The sequence below is a fragment of the Vombatus ursinus genome, unplaced genomic scaffold (assembly GCF_900497805.2).
Source record: "Vombatus ursinus unplaced genomic scaffold, bare-nosed wombat genome assembly UNPS02014810.1, whole genome shotgun sequence".
Classification (NCBI taxonomy): Eukaryota; Metazoa; Chordata; class Mammalia; order Diprotodontia; family Vombatidae; genus Vombatus; species Vombatus ursinus.
In genome coordinates, this window is record NW_020954588.1 from 42,836,422 (window position 1) to 42,858,527 (window position 22,106).

The following is a 22,106-nucleotide window of genomic DNA, read 5'->3' on the forward strand; positions in this document are numbered from 1 at the left end:
CCAGCCTATAAAAGCTGAGCTGTCTCAGTGTGACCTATGCTTTAGGAAGGAAAATAGTCATTCAATCAAAAAGTATTTCTTCAGCACTTACTCCATTCTAGACACTGGGCTAAGTAAGCACTGGAGATTCTAAGAGAGGTAAAAATAGCCCCTGACCTCAAGGAGCCTATATCTGAATAAGGAAATTCACAAATACATTAGTAGGCACATATCAGATACCTACAGAATATATGAAAGGCACTTAGAGGAAAAGGCACCAGCAGCTGTTGGGGGAATGGGGGGTGAGGGGGAAAGAGCAGTAAAGGTCTCCTGAAGAAAGTTGGATTTGAGATGAACATTGAAAAAAACCAAAGATTCTTACACACCCCTTTGTGTGTGTTCTTTGGGAGAGTGCTTTGGGCTGCTCTATTTGCCATCGGTGGTCAGAAAAAGCAACAGGAAGCCAAGGGCTCAGACACCAGTGACACTGTGGCCCTGGACCACTAACAATTACATCCTTGACAGGCACACCTTCTGAGCCCATCCTTGTATCCGCAGATGTGGCTGCACCAGATGCTGAGGGACCTTAACAGTCATCCTGTCCCACCTTCAAGAAAACTCAGACACAGCTGATACAGAAAAATATTTTATCTCATTTTTCACCTCAGTTTTGGCTAACCAGAGGGGCTTCAGCCAGTGGAAACTCAGACCTCATAGACTGCCCATTAATATTGGTCAGTCTGCAGTATTCATTTTCATCAGTTGGCTAAATGTCTAAGTATTTTACTTCTATGTTGCAAAAATTGTGTCCCCTCCAGAGAGAGAGAGACAGAGAGATAGCGAGACAGAGACAGAAACAGAGAGACAGAGAGAAGGGTGGGGAAGGGGGGGGGGAGAGTCTCTCATCAGTTATTGGCAGAGTTACCTTCCTTCTCTACAGATCAATTGTCCTTCCATTCTGATTATTTCAGAATGAAATAAATAACCACTGCTGCTTAAAGATAGTAAACTAATTATTTGTCTTAACATTATGGAACCTTTCAACAAAATCCCACCAAAGTCCAAAACTGAGCTGGGGAAACATGTTATGAGAATTAATGTCCTGCCTCCTCATTTTTTAGATGAGACATCTGAACCAGAGAGGTTTAGTCATTTGATAAAGGGCATCCAGCTGGCTAAGCCGTCAGGTATCAATGAAAGATTGAGGACCCAGGTGCCTGCAAGCTTTAACTTAAAGTCTGCATTATATTGGGACAACTTGGAACTTGTTTCTATACTAGTCTTACTTTACGGGAGGGGAGGAGAAGACAGAGAGTGATAAGCAGCTACTCCTTTCTATAGCTTTCTAGAGATTTAAATTTCTAGGTATGGCTTCAGTTAGAAAAGCAAAGCCTTTGCTCGTAGCATTAGGTCCTTCTCCTGTCCCAATAGAAGGCACAGGGCTCAATTCCAGTCCTATTTGCTCAGTGTTACCAAGGAAAGGGTGAGACTGAGGAGGGGGTTAAGGGATGGACATATATGTGGGTGTGTTAAATCACATTGCCATTCTCTCTGGACTTCAAGATTAAGTAATTAACCTAGGAAACTTTACCTAGCTGCTAATAAGTTCTAAGAAAATGTCCAAAGATCTGTCCTCTCACAAGCCTGTTGACTGTTGCCTGATATTCCAACAATGAAGATGGATTCCTTCCTTCCTTTAAGTTAAGGAATGATAAGATGCAAATATCACTGGACTGCTAACTGTTTAGACCTTAACTTAACCAAGTTTAAGAAATCTATTCTTTGGCATTGCTATCTTAACCTCTTAGTTATCAGGGTGCCACCAGTGTTAGCATCAATCCTGTGCCTCCTTCTTCCTTTACCCAGCAGTATGTCTGGAGGGCAGTGCTGTTTGTATTCTCTTGTAGAGTTCCAAAGACCCATGATCTCATCAATTAGGGCATAGTTTTCAACCTTTTTTTGTTCCTGACACCTTTCAATAATAATAAAAGCAATGAGTTGTAAACCCCCAGAGTCATTTATTATGGTCTTTAAAGTTCCATTCATTGAGTACCAGAACTAAAATGATGATTTTTTTTGGCACCAAAATCTCCAAATTAAAATTTACATCATATAAGCATAATATTAAATTAAAATTTTATTCTACCTATAATTATGAAAACTAAAATTATAAAATAGTTACAAATATTTTGTGGGACATTCTGTAAGAAAGGAAAGAAGCAATCCAGCAAGACAACATATGCTCACTATTATCTGCAAGATTTCATATTAAATTTTTTTATTTTACAAAAATTTTAGTAAAATAAGTTACAACTTGGAAGATGTTTAACATAGTCCAATAAGGATGTCAGACTTTTTTATTTGAACAAAAATTTGCTATCTGACACTCAAAGCTAGGCAAACATAGTCTTAAATCTGATTCTGGATTGAGTTTCTATATTTCATTTTGAAACAAGAATGAGGTGAAAATACTTGCTTATGCAAACATGGTAGAAAATGGTGGGAAAATTTTATCAGCTCTTCTGCTGAGATAGAAAAATTATTTTTTTTTTCTAATTTTAGAGACCTAACCAATCAATGAAAATGAATAGCTCATAATATAAATATATAAATAAAATATATAATATGCATTATATATGTGTAATATATAAATAATATAAAATATAGACTTCTCTACTGGCTGACAAGTGCTATGTTAAATGACAAACGTACTTAAAGTTCAATTGCATATGTTGCTTCATATTTAAACAATGTTTATATACAGGGCATTCTAAAAGTCTTAGTTTAGTTTTAATCTATTAAAGTTTAAAACCTCACTAAGACTTTTGGAGCACCCTTTCAGGCTTGTGCTCCTCATGTTGTATGTATCCTTTGAGAGAGTCTTTTGGGCTGGTCTGTTTGCTGTTGGAGTTCAGAAAGCGTGACAGGAAGCCAAGGGCACAGATATCAATGGCATAAATTAACTTTTGTAAGGGAAAAATTTCTATAGATGTGGCTTTCTTTTCTCACTGGTACACTGGCTACGCTCTCAGAAAATTGACTGAACAATTTGCCAATGCTGCTAAGAAATTCATTTGGAAATCTGCCAGACTGAAGAATAGTAACATAACCAAATAATAAGTTTTAATTGGAAAATAGTCTTAATAGTTTAATGAGAAGCAATTTAAAGTTTGTTTCTACAGAGCATTTGTGATTGTCAATGATCATTTCAAGATGGATTGTAATGTGTGTACCCAACAATCATGGTTTTCAAAGAGCTTGATATTTGCACTGCAAGAATGCAAATGTTTGTAACATTTTGATCATATGATTATACAGCCAATAAGTTATGATTACAGGGTAATGAGGGAATGAGGAAGGTACTCTGTTGCAGTCTATAGAAGACAGCTAAAAGTAGGCATATGTATCTGACCATCAGTTGGGAATCAGTTTGTGCTCCAATGTTGAACTTTGGGCGGATGGGAGGGGTGGGGTTGGGGAGGGATTTGGAAACAATTTGATGACAGGTTGAGAAACTGCAAGAATGCATTGCACTTAGAAGGGGTCAGAATTTGATGTAATCACTTCATGAACACCAACATCATTGTGCGCATTATTTTGATGATGTTGAGTTGCTGCAGAAACAAACCTGTAATGCTTCAAACATGTCCATGCCTATTGTCACAGAGGAAAAATAGATTTGTAACATAATCAGAAAAAATATATTTGTAACAATTATTACTTCAGGTGAAGAATTGTTGGTGTAAATTCTTTGGACCATTAACATTCATGAACCACTATATATGAACCACTGAATTAGCATTTTGCCTCAAAGATGCAGATTACCATGCTCCCTTGCCTGCCCAAACTGTGTGACTTCTGCCCATGTTCTCCCGTATTAGTGGCTAAGTTAATGCCAAGTCAAGTCAAGAAGCATTTATTAAGTATTTTCTATGTGCCAGGCACTATGCAACATGCTAAGGATCCAAAGAAAAGTGAAAGTCCTTTCTCTCAAGAAATTCACAGTCAAATGGGGGAAACAACAAGCAAACAGCTATATACAAACAAAATACATACAAGGTAAATGAAAGGTAATCTCAGAGGGAAGGCAGTAGTGAAGGGAGAAGGGGGATTTTAGTAAAGAACTCTTGCAGACAATGGTATTTGACCTGAGTCTTGAAGGAATCCAGGGAAGCCAGGAGACAGAGGTGAGAAAGGAGAGCCTTCCAGGCATAGGATATGGCCAGTCAAAGGTGTGGAATCAGGAGATGGAGTAGGAGGAAGAGCAAAAGGTTAGTGTCACTGTATCATAGAATACAAAGAGGGATGGGGAGGAGAGAAATAATGCTTAAGAAAGGTAGAGAGGAGCCAGGTTATGGAAGACTTCAAAAGTCAAACATGATTTTACATTTGATCCCAGAGGTAATAGAAAGCCACTGGAATTTACCAGATAAGGGAGTAATATGGCCAGACCTATGTTTTAGGAGTGTCACTTTGACAGCTGAAAGGAGGTTAGACTGAAGTGAGGAGAGATTTGGGGCAGGGAGACCAACCAGAAGGCTATTGCAACAGTCCAGGTGTAAGGTGATGAGAGCCTGCTTTAAGGTTCTTACAACCCCCTGCCTTTTCTTCTAGGCACAGTGGATAGGGTGCTAGGTCTCAAATCAGAAAGACTGAGGTTCAAATGCAGTCTCAGACACTTCCTAACTATGTGATTCTGGGCAATTCACTTAACTTCTATTTGCCTCCATTTCTTCAACTGTAAAATGGGGATAAAAACAGCAGGGTTGTTATGAGGATCAAATGAGATAATATTTGTAAAGACAGTGTCTGGCACATGGTAGGCACCATATAGAAGTTTATTCCCTTCCCCCCCTCTTTTACCTCTCTGCTACCAACACTACAGAGCCAGAAGGGATCCCTCACAAAACTGAGGGTCATTTTGTATTTTTATTTATTTTATGGGTTGTCATGAACAAAGAATTCCCCTCCATGCTGAGCTAAGCCAGCCCTTGGATATCCAACATCTTTTGTTGCTGGGACCATAATGGAAGCCTTTCCAGCATGGTGGAACGTGTCAGAGGTTACGTTCCATTAGCTTTTGCAAACCTTGGGTCAACTCTAGGTTAGGTGAGATGTTGGAACAGGGCTTTGTGAAGATGCTGTGTACTCAAGTATAAATAATCCATCTTTGGCTGATGGCTGCTGAAGGGGATCTGCTCGTCTTGCTCCAGCACCAAGAAATACAAGCCCTGATGTGACAGAAACCAGAAACTGAGCAGAAACAATTTGATACCCTTTAAGAACCTGTCTAAAATGAACACATTAACAAATATATTCATTTGCATAGTGCCTATCATATAGTGTTTAAGAAATGCTTTTTAATTAATTCATCATTTGCAGTCATGGAGTTTTTATTTAAAAAATACTAAATATATTCTCCTACTTTGGGAAAAAATTTAATTACCTAAAAAAACCTACAACATATAAGTATTTTAGGATATATTTGTCAGAAGCAGAACCAAGCTAAAAAAAAAAAAGTTGTACATAAAAAAAGTTTGTCATACATTCTTCTCCTATCTATCGGTTCCTTTCTTTTCTTAAATCCAGTCCCCTGAGGCCTGTCCTTCTTGACACCACACTGAGAACACACACAGCTGCCTCATTGATACAGGCTTGTCTTGTATTTTGTCGTGGACAGTCCAGCAAACAGCCAAACTAGGCAGCTGCCTGCATGGTTTGATCCTGGGGATTCCACAAAGGTCCCCTGCCTCAATATGGCACCCTGCTAGCCTCTGGGCTAAGGTCTAAGTTTCTATTATTATACATTCCTTTGGGTTAAGGAATGCTACAATTCCCAGGTTGAACAGCTATTAACATTTTAATGAATTTGTTACTCAAACCCATTTCAAGAACAGCTCTGAAGGATGAAAGGGAGTAGTTCAGAACTGGGGCTTTACTTAACAAAAGCAGGACTGAGCAGGGGAGTGCCCTGAGAGCACTATCAGGCAGCATGAGGCCACTGGATAGCTGTAGAAAACATCTTTTCTCTCCATCTTGGATTTCAATGTTGGCATGGTCGTAATCTCAAGACCTATGAGAAATATGAGAAGCCAGTCTCACATTAGTTAAGTTCAGCCAACATTTATTAAGCATCGTGCTATGTGAAAGGCAAGAGGGAATCAGACATAGTTGATAGAGAGCCAGCCTCAGAGTTGGAAAGACTTGGGTTCAAATCCTGCCATTTACACATACTAGCTTTGTGACCCCAGACAAGTCACTCAACCTCTAAGTGCTCAAGGTGACTCTCTAAAAGTATAAACTGCAAAGTGGCTGCCAATTTGCTGGTGAAGAGATCAAACTAGCTCTGCTGGGCCTCAGAAGAGAGAGCCAGGACTAATGGGTAGAAGACACACAGAAGCAGAATTGGGTCTGCTATTAAGAAAATCTTCCTAAATATGAGCAGTGTCCAAATGTGAAAGGGGCTTCCTCAGGAAGTGAGTTGCTCATTGCTGCCAGTATTCAGGAGAAGACTGGTTGGTCCCTTGTTGTTGATGGTAAAAGAGATTCTTGATCATGTACAGCTTAAAATGGATAACCTTGTAGGCTCCCTCCAACTTGATGCCATTACTTTCCTTGCTTTCCTCCTACATCTCTGATTGTTCCTTCTTGTACTACTTTGCTAAATCTTCACCTATCTCCTGTCTCCTAAATGGACTTTTCTCTTACCATTGGTCTTCTTTTCTTTTGTCCCTATATTCTTTCCCTTGGTAGATTAATCTGCTCCCAAAGGTTCAGTTATCACCTTTCTCATATGACTCTGAAATCTTTGTATCCATCCCCTTGAGAGAAACGATTATTAATAACCAATAATTTAGGGATATTCAGAGTTCTCCTCTTCTTCTAAAGTCCTGATTTCAAAAAAGGAAAAAGTTCAGTCTTTTGAAGGACATTACTGATAATGAGATTGAATTAACTCTCCTCAATCTTGGTCAGACCCCACCCAGCCTTAGAGGAATTTAATCTAAAGTGGGGAAACCCATTATATTCTACTCAAGCTGGAGTGGAGACAGATGATTTGTCTAGATTGTTGAAACCTGTAGGTGGTCTGAGTGTAGAGGTAGTTTCTCTGTCCAAGGTGACAAGGTCACTCTCAGCCTTTCATTTTAACATAGCTCCATTGTGTTATCCAATCAGAGTTGGTTGCCACCCATGGGAAACACCTACTCTTTGAAGGGTATATGATCTGTGAACCCACCACCATGATTGTTTTTGGTCTAAGAGGGATGGCCAAGTGACCAGCCTTTTAGAGATAGGATGCTGGCCTTATTAATAAAATGATTAAATTACCCAGAAATTGTCTCTCAAAATTATTTTCATCTCCATGCCACTGAGCTACAGCTCAACCTCATCAAAGCTGGATGTTTTGCTGACTCTGCAAACTCAACCTGTCTAAGACTGAACTCATCATCTTTCCCCCTAACAACTTGCCCTTTGCCCCAGCCTCCCTGTTTCTGTTGAAGGCTCCACCATCTCCCAAGCTCCCCATGCTAGAATCCCACAGTGACCTTTCACTCTTACTTCCTCTTCCCCTCCTTACATTCAATTAGGTCCCAAGTCTCTTACTTCGAGGCCATTTCTGGAACCTACTTCCTTCACAAATGATCATTAAATTGGAATATAACCATTCCATTAGAATGCAAACTACTCAAGGGGAGGGTTTTTTTTCACTTTGTCTCCCCAGGTTCAGGGGAAATAATAAATTTTTGTTGTTTGCTGGATTCATAATTGTGCTTTCATTTGGTTGACTTCTACCACTTATTTAAAGCTTCTTGGACCTACTGTAGCAGCTTCCTAATTACTCTCCCTGCCTCGATATTTTTCTCTTTCCAATCTATCCTTCATACAGCAGTTTGAATAATGTTTCAAATGGACTATTCTGACTGCCATTCAAAAATGTTCAGTGGAACTCTACTGTTACTAGAATAAAATATAAACTCTTTATCATGGCATTCAAAGCCTCTTATAACCTGGCACCAATCTACCTTTTCAGCATGATTTCACATGAGTTTCCTTCATGCTCTGTAAACTCTGTTGGAGGACAGCTAGGTGGTGCAGTGGATAGAGCACTGGCCCTAGAGTCAGGAGGACTGAGTTCAAATCTGGCCTCAGACACATAATAGTCACTAGCTGTGTAACTCTGGGCAAGTCACTTAACCCCAATTGCCTCATCAAAAAAAAAACAAAAACAAAAAAAAAAACTCTGATAGGGACTGGGGACCTCAAGACAGAAATGAAACCATTCCTGGCCTCAAAGAGCCTACATTCCAATTATTGTGGGTAATACATCTTTACATCCTAAGGTCTGACCACAGTTACATTTTATTTGTCCAGACTTATGATTTCATCCATGTGAGGAATTCCCATTATAGAAACCCTTCCACTGATGGAGACTGGCAACTCACCTGAAACTTATAGCCTGAGAAACTTGACTGTCTCAGAGAAGTTAAGGGTTGTGCCTGTATTCACACAGCCAATATGTATTACTGTCAGAATGAGAACCCAGACTTCCTTGACTCCAAGGCCAGCCATGTGTCTCAGGTGCTGAGCATAGAAGGTACAGTATACATTTTTATTGCATTGGTATTTGTTGACTAGGTTGAAATCAGGAAACATCAGATAAAGAGCAAGAAGTCTGGAGAATGTGTGAATAGTCATTTTCTTGAGCCTGCTGGAAGACAGAGTGTCAAGTAGAGAAATCAGGGAAAAAAGAGACAAAGTGGGACTGCCTCACCTCGCCCCTGGGCTGTCTCCCTTCAGGACTCAGCCACCTAAGGAAAGCAGAACTGGCTGGACCCATGAAACAGAAAGAACTAGTCTGTATTATTTTGCTCACAGTGAGTACAGATCTGATTTGTCTTCATTCCTTTTTCACAGCATATCATTGGCACTAAGACACCAACCAAACTGAACGTTAGATCCGTGTGGTAAAATGTCCTAAGTTAAATTATGATGGCCTGGTTTTCTTTGGTTATGGGAAATAGCTACTAAAGAGACTAATCAAGTGTTCCCCAGCTCTAAAAAACAACTCAAATTGCTTTGCCCTCTTTTTCCCTCCTACACTTATTAACTGAATCTACAGTGGTTTAAATTAAATCCAGACAGGATCAATTTTTGTTGTCCTCAGAGGACTGCTATGGGATTCTAAAAGGTTTATTTTTGATGGTGGTTGTTTTCATTCAACAGGACCTTCCAGTCCTGGCTGCAGCGCACAGGGTAAGCTGGACTTTGCCAGCTGCGATGCCTTTGTGGGGGGTGCTTGGACCATTAAAGATGTCTTCCTTGTGTCAGTGCTTGACATTGGTTAGATAAGAAAAGGAGAGCTTCTCAGAAATTCTTTGGCCCTCCACTGAGGAGCTGACATGAACTGTTTTGTCCTGTCACCTCCACACCAAAGGAGACCAAAGCCATTTCATTGGAAATAGTCTAATTCCCATCAGGACATGGTCTCATTAGTAGTAATGGCCAGACCAAGTAAATCGGGGCAGTTCTGTAAGTGTGTTTTTTCCGTTTACTAGATTTCCTGGGCAATCATTCTAGAGTGGTGAAAACAAGAGAAAAAATGCCTTGAAATGTCATAAATAACGTCCATATTGTATCAGTGGGGATCAAGGCAGCCTCTCATCACTCATCATCACACTTGACGATTTTCTAGCGTTTTAAGGTTCACAAGGCATTTTGTCAACATGATATCATTCAGTCCTTTGGCATTTGAACATTTGGCCATTCTTACTAGTATTTCTGCTGTCAGAGGGAAACGGGCATTAGATCCTGTGTGCTTGGTCTCGTTTTCCTAACTGGCCAGAATGTGCCAGCTAAGCAGCTAGAGGATTTATGTCCTCACTGCTCTCAGAAGCACGGACACTTCTCAATCAGAGAAATGGCTGACATTCGGCCAAGTCAGCTTTCAGGGATGGCCGGAAGACCTTTCACAAAGTCAGGGGGAAGAGGAAAAGCAGAACAAAAGAAGCTGAGAACCATACCTATCATGCTCGGCCAGCTCTTTAAAAACTTCCTGAGAAATAAAGAACCAAAGCAGGGAGTGAGAGATAGGATGGTATAGGAAACACCCGTTGGGGCTGGCTTGGCCCCTCCTTTAACTTATTAAACCATGACTAACTAGGATCATTTAGTCAAAATTGCCATATCCACAAGGCAATTGTAGAACATTTGCCCAACTCCTTGGGCAAAGTGTTGAGAGTGTATGTGTGTGATAGAACATAATTCTATTTAGCTGCATTGAAAGTCAAATATATAACACCTTCCCTCCTTCTTCCACATTTCCCTTATACTCTGGAGCTGGTGGGGCTGACTTACACCCATTTCCTGTTTTCTGCCCTTCTCCCATTCCACCAACTGCCAATGCCTACCTTATGGTAGGACAGGATTTCCCTCTGGAGAGAATAAATCATTCATCCCCTTCTTTCAGCGATCTACAGGAATGATCCTCTTGATGGTACAGATACACAATTGTGGCACTTTGCTCTTGAGGGTTCCATTAGAGTCTTAAAAATTGTATGTTTGAGAAAAATGTTCCCTTGATGGAAATTATTCACATAAATTAGTTCTTTATAAGAGTATACAAATCTATCAACAAATGTTAAATTTTCTGTAATTTCTTAATAAACGTATTTTAATTAATAGCCATAATCCAGGATTCTCAACTAGGTGATGAAATTCATATGGTCCCACTTTTTCCCAAACAGCAATCCCTCTGAAAGTAGGCATGCAGATTTCACTTCTGGTGAGAGGTAACCCAGTACCTCTGAGGTGGTCTATTTCACTTTGGTATAGCTCTAATTGTTAAGACATTTTTCCTTACGTCAAACTCAATCTGCCTCTTGGCAGCTCCTACTTTTGGCTTCTAATTCTTTCCTGCAGGATAATGACAGCAACTAACACTTACATAGTACTTTAAGGTTTGTAAAATGCTTTATGAATATTATTTTATCCTCACATAACCCTAGGAATTATGTGATATAATTGTCCCCATTTTATAGATGAGGAAACTGAGGCAGACAAAGAAGTTAAGTGACTTGCCTAGGGTCACACAACGAGTCTGTTTCTGAGATAGGTTTCAAACTCAAGTCTTTCAAAATTCCAATCCAATGCTCCACCCAAAACACCATGTATCTAAAAGTATAAGGCTAATCTCACTTTCACATGATAGCCCTTCAGATGCCTGAAGACAACTATAATATCCTGTCTGTCTTATTTTTTTCCTAGCTTGACATCGCTCATTTTTTTTTCATCCAATCCTCATATGAAACAGCCCCCATTATACTCACCATTCTGATCACCCTTCTCTGGTATTTCCCAGGTTGCCATTTTTCTTAATAAAATGTAGTGCCTAGACTGCCCACAATATATTCCATGTAGGCTCTAAACAGGACAGGACACGGTAGGAGTATTATCTTCTTAATTCTGGAGACTGCTTCTCTGTTAATGCAGTCTAAGATCTGTGCCCCGGGACACGTCACTCTAGGCCTCCCTCCAAGGTGTCATCAAGACATTGATCACTGTTTGTTGAGTTAGATCATGAAACTACTTCCCAATCCACCCAAATGCCCTTTTATCTAGTTCTATCTTGTCCACGAGAATAATAGGAAATTGTCAGTTGCTTTTTTGAAATCTAGGTACTTGCTGTCCTCTAATCTACCAGTTGTATGGTGTGTTGAGGGAGGACTATCACTTCCAGTGAGAGGGCTTGCTGAACCCTTTTAAAATTATTATTAAATAGCATTTTATTTTTTTCCAATTACATGTAAAGACAATTTTTAACATTTATTTTTTTTGAGTTCTAAATTTTTTCCCTCCCTCCCATCCTTCTCCCCAAGATGGTAAGCAATTTAATATGTTATATATGTGCAATCATGTAAAACATATTTCCATATTAGTCATGTTGTGAAGAAAGAAACAGATCAAAAGAGAAAAAATGAAAAAAATAAAGTAAAAAATAGTATGCTTTGATCTGCATTCAGACTCGATTAGTTCTTTCTCAGAATGTGGATAGCATTTTCCTTCATGAGTCTTTTGAAATTATCTTGGATCATTATATTGCTGAGAAGAGCTAAATCATCCATAGTTGATCATCACATAATGTGGTTGTTACTGTGTATGATGTTCTCCTGGTTCTGCTCACTTCACTCAGCATCAGTTCACACAAGTCTTCCCACATTTTTCTGAAGTCAGCCTGCTCACCATTTCTTGTAGCACAACAGTATTCCACCACAATCGCATACACTTGTTCAGCAATTCCTCTATTGATAGGCATTCCATTCCCAATTCTTTGCCACCACAAAAAAAGAGCTGCTATAAATATTTTTGTATGTGTAGGTCTTTCCTCCTTTTTTTATCATTTCTTTGGGATATAAACCTAGTAGTGGTATCACAAGACAAAGGGATATGAACAGTTTGAATATTTTTTGAGCATCCAAATTGCTCTCCAGAATGGTTGGATCAGTTCACAACTTTGCCAACAATACATTAGTGTCCCATTTTTTCCCACATCCTCTCCAACATTTGTTATTTTCCTTTTCTGTCCTATTAGCCATTCTGATAGGTATAAGGTAGTATCTCAGAGTCGTTGAGTTGCATTTCTCTAATCAATAACGATTTAGTTGCTAAACCTTTTCAGGGCTGCTCACCCACTTTTTGTGTCTATCTATCACTGAACTCTTACCTGTGGCTCCAAGAAGCTGTAGCATACACAGTGGCCACATCCTGGTAAACCACCTCAGCAGGTGAGCTAAACCAAGTTGAGAGTAACCAACAGGCCACAAATCCATCCATGAGTTAAGAGAGATGTCTACCCCAAGCATGTGAAGACTTCCCTGGCAATTTGTTTCAACAGGACATGAAGGTGGTAGAAGCAGGTACTGTGAAGTGTTAGAGCTTGATCAGACATCAAAGACACCATGGTCATCCACTGTATCCCATTCCATCATCATTAGTCCTGACTTTACCCTGCCACTGGACTTTGATGATTCTGGAAAAGAGAGTGAGGCTGGTGACTTTGTGCAACTCTGCTTCACTTACATTCAATTTATGTGGAAGTCAAGATCTCACTCATTCATGATATCATTGGTCTTCTTGGAAAATGTAGGATGAACAATAATCTAGCAATCTAAACTATGGCTTATTATTCTGAACCAACATTTATGGTTCAGTCTTTCTTCATTGTTTATGGATGAAATTAAGTGGGGATTAGAGTTTTAGGAATACAAATCAGGATCTTTCATCCTAGTTAATTTAGAGTGAATGAAAAACCCAAAGGAGATGATGATATTTGGTCCATTGGCTTTAAACTCTCACAATAATTTCTTTAACTTTATTCCATTAACCAGTATGATTGCTAGTATTTATGTAGGTAAACCATCAACGCTCAAAAATTCCACCGATCCATAGTGTTTTCAACATCAGTTAATTTCCTGCTAAGTAATAAATGAAGTTAAAATAAATAGAGAAACATCTGGTGTTCCTCAAACAGATTTGAAGTGATTAGAAAATCGGAATTCCTAAACTTTGGAATCAATGTTGATGGCAGTCCTGGCAGTGAGTTTCGAGACATTTGAGCAGTAAGTACATATGCCCAGATTTTCAGTTTTCTAATTGCAGAGGGCTTTGAATAGGGAATACAAGCGGCCACTGACTTCCCTTGTAGGGAAAGCAGCCCCACTTAGAACAGATGTAGTTTGAGCTCTTGCAGATGGAGAAGACCACTAGCATGTAATAGTAATAAACAGGATGTAGGGAGCTAAGACCCAGTAAGGAGCTCTCCAGTGAGGCAGCCTCTGATTCCTTGACTATTCTCCATGGGAGGCTAGTCCTACCCAGGCTTGAATTTCCCTTAAGGACTTATCTCTGCTAGACATAATGTTTGTGTATTGCTTCTTGTGACTCTCTGAGAAACTTGCTTTTGCACAGAGAAATTACCATAGGATGTGTTTCTTGAATATTGAAAAATCCAAAGATGATGAGTGCCTACACCCACTGGGAGTCCCAGGGGACACTGAGGTGGGAATGATGTAGCAGGTCCTGTATGTGAGGGGTTCTTAACCTTCTCATGTATCATGGACCCATTTGCCAGTCTGGTGAATCTTTAGTGTCATGTTTTTATATGCATCAAGTACAGAAGATTACAAAGAAGCTAATTATATTAAAAACCAGTATACCAATTATATTGAAATTTATTATATTTAAATATAATGGGCAAAATATTTTTCACAAAGCAGTTCAAGCCTCTTCCCAGATCTCTAATGAAACAACAAATTGGCAGCCCTCTTTTTAAAAAAAATTTACAATCAGGCACAAGACATAGTGATGGAAGGAGAATTGATTAAAAAGTAAACAATAACAACAATAATAGGTAATATTGAGATTGAATTTTAATGTTTGCAAAATACTTTACATATATTATCTCATTTAATACTCACCATGACCCAGTGGGGTAGGAGCTATTATTTCCTCATTTCGTAGATGAGCAAACTGAGGCTGAGTTTGTACCATCTGACTTTGGTGATGAGGACTTACTTTTCTGGGATTTTAGTAGATATGACTGCCTAGAAGGTGAGACCTGCAGGACCTGCAGAGAAAGTTGTGTATATATTGTTCCCCTCCATGGTGAGTGGGGGCGGCTGAGCTGGAAGCAGGACCAGCAGTCTGGGCAGCTTTGCTTTTTCTGAGGCTCTTGGGCTAAACTGCCCATCAATGGCAATTAGCTGGCAGGTGGTGGGGATAGGGGTTGGGGAAGGGGGCCCCTATTTCAGTAAGGTTACTCCTCTCCATAATGACTATGGGGGATGGGCTGGAAGCAGGGTTAGTGTCTGGTGAACTCTTGAGCTCGGGATCCGGAGCTGCTTCGACTGAGGTCTGAGTGAATGCGGCAGCAGCAGTTGGACCCTCCTGGCACATATCCCCTTTTGTCCCATTCTTACAGTCCATACTATTTCACCTACAGTGCCTTGCCCTCCTCATCTGTGGCAGCTGGTGTTGGGGGTGTCAGCAACATTGAGGCCCTTCTCCATGGGGCTGGCTCCCCTCTGTGATGATTGCCAGGCCTCGGAAGTAGGGCCGAGGCACTCTCTGGAAATCTCTATATTGGTTCCTTTCTGCCTCTCCTCCTGCATCCTTTCCTTTTCATTCCTCTCTTCACAGTCTTCCTTCTCTAAGAAGCGTATGCCCTTTCTGTCAGAAGGAATAATTCCTTCCTTCATGTATGAGTATCATCTCTGTCCCACATCAATAACCGGCAAATACAAAAGCAATTTTAAAAGCTAAATTAAATTTTACAAAGATTCTTTGGGAAGAGAACATTCCATTCCAGGTTTTGGTTTTTTTTTTCATATTTACAATGTCTACTGCAACAGTCCAAAAGCCAATGCAGCATGTGGGGTGCTATAGATAGACATTGAACTGAGGAGTGGTGAAATTAGGCCTCACTGAAGGTCAAGCTTCTTTCCAGCTGTTTCTCTGCTAAAAAAAAAAAAAAATCTCAGAGACCTTTTATGTAGATATCTTGTCTCCACCTGTAAAGTGTAAGCTCCTTGAGGTCAGAGGCCATCTTTGTACGGCTAGGGGCTAACATTAGTAGATGTTTAATAAATGCTTGTTGATTGAGTGATCAATTACCTCTCCCTCAACTGTATACCACAAGAACGTACTCAGATGGGAGTGAAAAAACTTTTGGGAAAGAGAAAGTCATACTTTACATGAGGTTACTACTCAGTAGCATATGTGCAGCTTTACTCCTACACACAAAATGGTGGAAGGGGCTTTGAGACACCATTCTATTGCCTTATGATTGGCTTTATTTTCCTGCTTCATTCAGCTCTGTAAGCAACAAAATCATGCCTATACCAAGTTTTGTCTCCCATTTGGCAGGTGGAAAACAATGCAATAGTTGTGATGGAGTTGCAGTGAATAGTCCTAGATTCTTTATCTTATAAAAATGGTCTTTTTGTAGCAAAAAGGAAGGTACTTTATAGCTACAGCTACAATAATAATACAAAACCTAATCTTAATTTTCATAGAACTTCTCTTACATTCTGTGAGGGGGATAAATGGGGTAAATCACTAAGAGCTACCAATGTGTGTCTAACTTGAAGCATTGTCCCAGGTGAGATGTTGGTATACGTTTGTTACAGAGGCAAAAAAAAAATCACAAATTTTTTTTTAGAAGATTCAGCCATGGTTCAGCTATTCCTCAGAAGCCTGTCTTCTCCCTCCCTACCCCCTCCCCCTCCCATATAATAAACAGCTACCTCATCAATGTCTCCTGAAGGGTCTTGATAACAGATTCTAGAACCCTGAAAATTTTTTTATGTCTTCACTCTGTGAACACTCCACAGTCCAAAAAGAGATATTCCATATTTCAGACTGGGTTCTTCAAGTTATTGAGATTTTTTTTCAACCCTAAAGCCCCTACTGGGTTGAATTGAATCAACTAATCAGCAAACATTTATTAGGCACCTACTATGTTTCAGGCACTGTGCTAAGTGCTGGGGCTACAAAGATAAAATCGAGACAGTCCCAAGAAACATATATTCTTCGACATCTATCATTGCTGATTACTGTGCACAATGAGAGAGGCAATATACATGGGATGGGAACTACAGTCTGGCTCAATATAATGAATTCAGGGTCCTTGAAAGGCAACATGAGGTCATCCTTGCCCACCCAAAATGTCTACCTTTTTGAACCCCAAATCCCAATTTTTCTTAAGTCAATCAAAGGGGTAGCTAGGTGGTGCAGTGAATAGAGCAAAAGTCCTGAAGTCAAGAGGATCTGAGTTCAAATCTGGCCTCAGCTGTGTGGCCCTGGGCAAGTCACTTATCCTTAATTGCCTCCAGAAAAAAAAATTCAAATAAAGTTAATTGGTAACCTAACCCTAACCCTCTGACTCTAAAACATTTTGGCAATATTTTGGTTGGGGAACTTCCAAAATCTCAAATCTAGATTGTCACTGTAAGGAGTAATGGCTGTAAAAATGAGCTAGGAGCACAGATGAAGGAAAGGAGGTTTGAGTTTTCTCTTTTCAATCCTAAAAAATGTCAGTGCTATCTATTTAGGAGGATAGAGTTTGAATTTCAGGAAGTACTGAGATCATCATTCTCTAATTTTCTATTGCTTTAAATATTAACAAAGATAATTTTTTTTAGATGTAATAACCCTGGTGTTATCAAACAATGTAATGAATAGGAAATTTCCCTTTGAAATCTTGGAAATTCCATTTCTCATCCTACATTCATTCTTGAGCTCTTCCATCTTTCTAAGGTGACTGTGTTGAGCCAACCATTGAGAGCTCAAGCCACATGACTGGTGTCTGAACACAATTATCTCCCCTGCCATCTACAGAAGGGTGAAGTTTAATGACATCATTCTTGGCTGGGTCTCTAGAGATGATCGGAATCCCAATGCAGCCTTAATATGTGCCATGTTCTCCAATTTGGACTTGAATCAAAGCAAAGGATACATCTGCTTTCATCAGCTGGTGTGTTTTTATAATTTCTACTGCTATTGTGGTTTTTAAATCCTTATCCAGAAAATATCATTTTACTGGTCTTTATTTAATATTATATCAGTTATATCATAAAATAAATGACATATTCTACTACCATGCCTCAAGAAACTGGTTCATATTGCTGGAATCACATCAGTTGGACCCAAATAACAAGAAAAGTGTAAAAGTTGTCATTTTTTCTAATTTACATTGACTCTAATTGTTTAAGAATATGTAAATGCCATCTAATTTTAATTGAGTTTTTTTAATCCACCAAAAGAGAAACTGACTTCAACTAGCCTTTTGCATCTATACCAACAAATTGAGGCTTCATCAAAGGAGAGAGAACAAGGAATGCAATTCTGGGACACAATGCCATTCTAAAAACCACTTTGTATAAAAGATGTGCCCTTCCAAATTGGCCCTTTCCTTGCTACAGTGAAGGTCACCTGGTTGAGCTTATCTGCTCTATCCAAGATGAGAGACATCATAGAGCAGTGGCTGGAAGATTGCCCTCAGAGCCAGGGAAAACTGGGTTCAAATCCATCTTCAGATACATCTTGGTTTTGTGTCCCCGGGCATCCATTGAATCTCTCTGTGCCCCTAGACAGCTCTCTAGCAATACAAGGTACTGATCATTAACAGCCAAAGAAGTTCTCAAACTAATGGAATTGAGAGTGTGAATTTTCTTTGAGAAAAATATACAAAGCATGTCCCAAAAGACAGTGTAGTTTTAAACTACAAGGAAATCTAAAACTTATTAAATCTATTAAAGATTAAAAGCACATAAAGACTTTTGGGAACCCTGTATTTTGGTAGAAGGAGTTTCAACGAAAAGTTTTCTGATGATAACACAAGTCTAGATACTATCACCGCCACTGCACACACACCAGAAACACAGGATCATAGATAGAATTGGGACCTCAGAGGGTATGTAATCCAATGCCTTAATTTTATAGATGAGGAAACTGAGGCATGAAGTGAGTTTTTTGGAAGCCTGTTTTATCTAGAAACTCTTTGTCTCATTCATACAACCATTTTGCAGAATGCTTGGATGGCTTGGACACATTTTTAATGGTTAATTAAATAGAGATTTAATGTACAGGAATTACTGAGTAGCTTGATTCTTTACTGCGCTGCCCATTTCAATAAGGTCTGTGAGTTTTGCCTGGTAAAGGACATGTGCTTGAGGTTGTTATACTTTCTATGGATATCTGTACAGATAAATACATAACATTGTATTGAATAATAATAAAGAGTATTTATTGAATAATAATTCAATCTACTTCAAGGTTCAAAAGAGACTAAGAAATATGGAGAGGAAGGGCAATGACTGAAGAATATCTGAAGGTAATAATAGATGACAAGCTAAATTTCAGTACTCACAAGGTCACAGATCCATAGCCAGAAGGAGTTCTTACAGGAAAGCCAATCATAATATATTAATGATAACAATTACCATGATGATGATAATGACAACCCACATTTCTATATCACTTAAAGACTTTCAAAGAGATTTCATCACAGCACCCTTGTCAGGTCAGTGGTGCAAGTAGCATACCCATTTTGTGGATGAGGAAATTGAGGTTTGGAATGGGTGAGTGAATTGTACAGTCACACAGCTAGTAGGTATTTGAAGTGAGATCTCACAATCTGGTTTCCTGGCTCCAAGCCAATGTTCTTCTCATGTTATCATTACTCAGTAAATGGTTTACCAACTATGCCCTGATCATATAAACTGAGTCATGGATAAGTTTCACATTCTGCTCTTCCATAACTACTTGTTAACAATTGTGCTCTCAGGGGCTTTGGTAACTCATATATGTACCTAAGACCTAGAGACCGTCTCTTTTAAAAAAATGTCACAGATGTTGCTTGGCATAGGAGATCCAGGGGCAGCCTCAGAGTCAGGAAGACACAGGCTGAGGTCTCTAACACATACTGACTGTGTGACCTTGGGCAAGTCAACCCCTTGGTGCTCGAGGCAACTTTCTATTTATTGCAAAGAAGTTGCAATCTACATTGGAAAAGTTCTCCACACAAGTGAAATCACAGGTCCAGAGACTCATCGCTGTTGTACCAGTTGGTGAATTTGGGACCATGGCAAGCCATGAAACAAACAAATGTGCCAAATGACTCTTCCTTCTTCTACTTGGGGAGTGATTGGTGGCAGAGGTGCAGAAAAGGGTGAGGTCAAAGGAGCTCAGAATGACACCATGTTAAAACCATTTGTATTCATTCATTTAACTGTTGGTACTCCAAATATGAGCTTCCTGCATAACTGATGAAATGATGTATTAGTGGAAGAACTGCACCCTATCATAATTGACAGTCTTGCTACAAATGAAATCAGCAGACAGAAAGAAATTGCAGACATCATAGTGTAGTGGAAAGACCATTGAACTTGGAGTCAAGAAGTCCTTTGAATCCTGCCTCATTCACTTACCAGCCGTGTGACCCTGGGCAAGTCATTTAACCTCATTGGCTCTCAGTTTCCTCATCTGTGAAATGAAGAGATTGGAATTCTCAGGGCTCTTTCAGAGTGAGATCTATGATTCTATGATCCTGTGCAGCTGCGAGATAATATTTGTAAAGTGTCTGACTAATAATAGCTAACATTTATATAGTACCTCTAGGTGCCTTCTTCTATGAAGAATTTGACAAGATCCTTCAAACCAAGATCCTAACACTCACATACACATGCATATATACACATATATTTATATATGTTTTATGATTTTAAAATAAACGAGGCAAAAGGTTTATAGGCTACTAAGAATTTTTTTCAAGAAGGAAGTTGGAATCATGAAAATGTCTATGTCTTGATGGATAGTAAATAACTGGTTATTGATGTGGAAGTCATCACTGAATCAGTTATCTTTGTGCAAATAGATCATTGTTTGATTCAAGGTCAAAATTAATACCAAATTAAAGGAAGAAAGAAAGCTGACAAAAAAAATTACATGAAATCCCAGCTGCCCCACATTTCCTTATTCAAATAAGCTATTGAAAAATAGGAAACGGACAAAGGAAAAGAATGATTCTGATGATTGCCATTTTATATGATGTTTTTATGTCTAACCAGCACAAAATAATTAGTACAGTGAGGCGGACAAAAATGCCTAGAAACCACCATAGTTAACTCATGTTTTACCTCCTTGATAAGTGAAAGATGGTAGCAATGGACAACACTAGCTTAATATCAACTTGTTTATAAACTGCACAGAAAAGGAAGATGAAAGATTACGAGTAGTATTGCTTCAGAAACCAATGAAGAATGTTGGAAGCAAGTCTGCTAGAAAGTGTTGAATGAGCCCTGGCTAAATCAGATCATCCCAAGAGTATAGATGAAGCTGGATAGAGAACAGCAAACAGATTTTTAAAGATGCAACAGATTTGCAAGCATTTCCATAACAAATTATTTTTGTCATTCATGGCACGGAATTATCACATCTGTATGCTAAAACACCAAGAGAGATTTGATGAGAATCTGATCCCCACTTTCACATCTTGTAAACCTTTATTTGTACTTTTCCTCTTTAATGATCGTTTTCTGATATGAATTATCATTTTTGTGTACCAAATTTGTTTTCTCGGCTACAATGTAAACACCCTAAAGGACTAGGTCTCATTTATCTTGAATCTGTTCCCTCCCCCATGACTTAACAAAATGCTTTTCAAGCAACAAAACAGCTATGTACAGTACTATAGAAATTTAAACTTTATTACTACTACTGTTATTTGTGAAATTAAGACACTGACACCTTCCCTATAGGTATAAATGTAGTATCAAGAAGGGGGATGCATCACCATTAATGCTCATTAAAACTTTTTTTAATCATTAGCAAGCAGTCACCAAATAGGCATCTAAAGGAATGGGAAGAAAGACAAAATCATATCTGGTTGCCCCAATGAGTTGCGCAGTTATGACCCTATGTCTCTAAATAGATGATGTGAACTTGGCATGACTTCCTATGTTCATTCCAGAGTAACTGTATCCTTTCTTCTTTGTTTTCTGTAGTTAGTGTTTCTTCATGGGTGTTTTAAACTGTCTAGGTTGGGTTGTCAGAGATGCTTTCTGAGTTTGGGTGATTTCCAGTGACTTTCTTTTGGCCAATGCTTACAAATGTCTTCCTTTTAATACAAGCATATTATAAAGCAATCTTTTACAGTTAGCAGGGTAGTTAATAAAGTCATGGGGAATATGTATCTAGGTTGGTCTATTTCATAAGAAACATCTGTATCTGTACAATTGTTGGCAATGGATGACCCAATCAGTTATTTATTCTACACCTGATGCCCGCCTTGACTTGGATGAGGCAGGGCACCCAGGAACTTGTTCAGGCTGATTTTAATAATATGACCCCAAGTAAGACATTGCATCCTCACCTTTCCTTCCCTTGTACAGGCTGTTCCCCATTCCTGGAATGCTCTCCCTCCTTACCTCTGATCCTTTTGAGGCTCACCTCCTATATAAAGCCTTTCCTGATACTCTTAATTGGTTGTGGGGAGGTTTACCCCAACCCAAAATGCCTTTCCATTTACCTCTATATTTTTTTACTTACTTCTCTGCATTTGTGGTGTTTCA

General features: G+C 39.1%; 1 protein-coding gene across 10 annotated transcripts in view; it reads left to right on the forward strand.

The window, feature by feature from the left end:
* The window catches only part of VEPH1 (ventricular zone expressed PH domain containing 1), a 222,831-nt gene that overhangs the window by 75,943 nt on the left and 124,782 nt on the right, over positions 1–22,106 (forward strand). The gene's annotated exons all lie outside the window — the stretch shown is intronic.